Here is a 2,473-nt window from a genome sequence, read left to right as displayed (position 1 = left end):
TGTGGGTGGCTGGGTGGCTGGATGTCTGAGTGTGTTTCAATAATACGTATACATTTTATTGATTTGAATTGTGTATGTATGTCTTTGTGTTTGTGTGAGAGGGAGGGGGGTGGGAGGTGAGTGGGTTCTTAGTTAGACTGGCGGAAAGACAACAGAGCAGAGAGAAAGCATATCGAAGTAAGGCAAAAGTTTTCTACATTTTTCTACCCTTCAATATAATATAAAACATTATATAAGGTTTCAAATGTTAACTATTCTTCGGGAAAGAGGGGTTGAAAATATACATTTTAAGTGATATTAGTCCTTTTCAAAGTAGGGGCAGGCTGAACAATTTGCTGATAATTATCTCTGACAGCGAACAATTGAACTACCAGATAGGGGTTTCGATCTTTAATAATTGCTATTATCTAATGCTGAAAATAGACACGTAACATAATACTGTAAAAAAAAGTTTCGAGCAATGAAGCCTAAAAAGTTATGATGTTGTAGGCGAAACCATGGGGTACTGGCAGTGCAGATACCCCTTTTTATGGAGCTGGCATCCACGTATGTTGTATAAATTACCCATAATATGATTGGCGTCGATTTCTCTGATTTTTAAAATAATACTTTTATCCTTATGTTGTTCATCAATTTTAGATAACTCTACTACATCTCTCATGCATTAACACAATTCGGATTGATTTAACTTAATTGTCCTTGTTATTGCACAGGGACCTAACTAGAATGATTATGGTCGTGTCTCTTTTATGCTGTGGGATAATTTTGCGAGTCAGAGATAAAACTGTCAGATTGTTGGGTTTTGTTGTTTGGTGGTTGTTGTTGTTTTGTTTTGTTTTGTTTTGTTTGTTTGTTTGTTTGTTTTTGTTTTTTGGGGGGGGGTATTTTTCTTTTCTTTTTTTTTTTAGATGAGACCAGTTTCCCCTGAATCTCAATTGGAGATTCCTGGTGGGAGAAGTTTGGGGAGGGGCGGGGGGTTAGATGGCATTCAGTTTGTGGAAAAGAAACTTTTCCTATTTCTTTGTTGGATAATAATTCTATTAGAGAACGCAGGCATAGATTCTGCTGAGTATAGGATGAGGTTATATTGTTCAGCTTAGGTAGAGGGTATTGCATGTTCTCTATACCCTCTCATATTTTGGGCATTAGGTTTAAAAAAAAAATTTTTAAAAATCAGTTCCATCCTTGTGTGGTGGCTGCATGTTGGGATAACCTTACTGCTACGAGTACTATTGTTCTTTTTATAGATCATCATCGCTGACAATGAAAGAAAGATCTCTATTTAGAACACTGCATCCGGGTATTCCCCTTGTGTGACATACAAACGTTAAGTGCACCGAGTTCTCCCTCTTTCACATAAATCCCTGCGTTGCTCATCCGGAGTACATATTGCACGTCCGTTGGCACTAGTCATAATAATAATTATTATTTATACCGATTAGTTGTCCTCATTATTCGTGGATACATGGACTGCATTTCTTTTATTTTGCGCTATAATTGTGTAAACCAGAGATGAATCTTTTTACATTTTTGTAAATTCGAAATCAGGAGTGTTTTTTTTCCGTTCCCAAAAGGATGTTCATTTGTGGGAGGAATTTGTATCTGGGCAAAATTACTGTAATTTGTTTGTTTATCCCGCCCTCCAAGTGCGCACAACTGGAGTTTTCTTAGGTATAAAATAGTAATTATGTTTATTTTACGAGCGTGTGTTTATAAAATGTGTGTGTGCACACACGTGTATGTTTGTGTGTGTGTGTGTGTGTGTGTGTGTGTGTGTGTGTGTGTGTGTGTGTTTATGTGTTTGTATTTTGGTACGTGTGTGTAAAATCCAGAACTCTCTACCAGGGCCCCTATCATGTTTTTATGTGTAATTCTACGCCACTTCAATCTCTAGATGTTGGGCCATGTAAACAAGCTTACAATATCCATTGTTCTGTTGTCCGGATCATCACCTGATTGGAGGACAAAATTGCTGTTATTTTATCCGAACATTGTCGTCACAACCTCCTGCTGTTCTTGTTTATCAAATTACTTTTATTTCAAGCACAATCATTATCAGAATGTGCTTCCTAATGCGCTGCTTGTTAAATATGGATTAGGCAGATCGATATACGTTGCGCGTAATAATTAGAAATCAATTGAGAATTATCATATTGCATTCTTTGATGAACCCAATCACTTAAATAATCATCGGCAAATCAGATAATCTGATGGGTCATTTCGTCATTGTAGTAACTTGTTGCAATTTATTTTAGTGTCATGTGAAACGAGACCTCAATGTCTGTTTTACAATTTATTGTCCCTTGTCCTGATCTAACATTTCTGAAAATGGGCATGGGATAAATGCTTCGGTTCAGTCGCCACTAGGTCTAGAATATAATATTGTTATTGGAAGGTTTTTTTTCCTGCCTGCAGAAAATATTAGCTCTTAGTCGCATTTGCACGTAGTCCCCCTCCCCCCCCCTCTCTCTCT

General features: G+C 37.1%; 1 protein-coding gene across 1 annotated transcript in view; it reads left to right on the top strand.

The window, feature by feature from the left end:
* The window catches only part of LOC101856273 (protocadherin-11 X-linked), a gene marked incomplete in the record, with an annotated part of 20,495 nt that overhangs the window by 4,471 nt on the left and 13,551 nt on the right, over positions 1-2,473 (top strand).

The sequence above is a fragment of the Aplysia californica genome, unplaced genomic scaffold (assembly GCF_000002075.1).
Source record: "Aplysia californica isolate F4 #8 unplaced genomic scaffold, AplCal3.0 scaffold00281, whole genome shotgun sequence".
NCBI classification, from domain to species: Eukaryota; Metazoa; Mollusca; class Gastropoda; order Aplysiida; family Aplysiidae; genus Aplysia; species Aplysia californica.
Note: the sequence above shows the minus strand (reverse complement) of the source record. Positions and strands in the feature narration are given on the sequence as shown.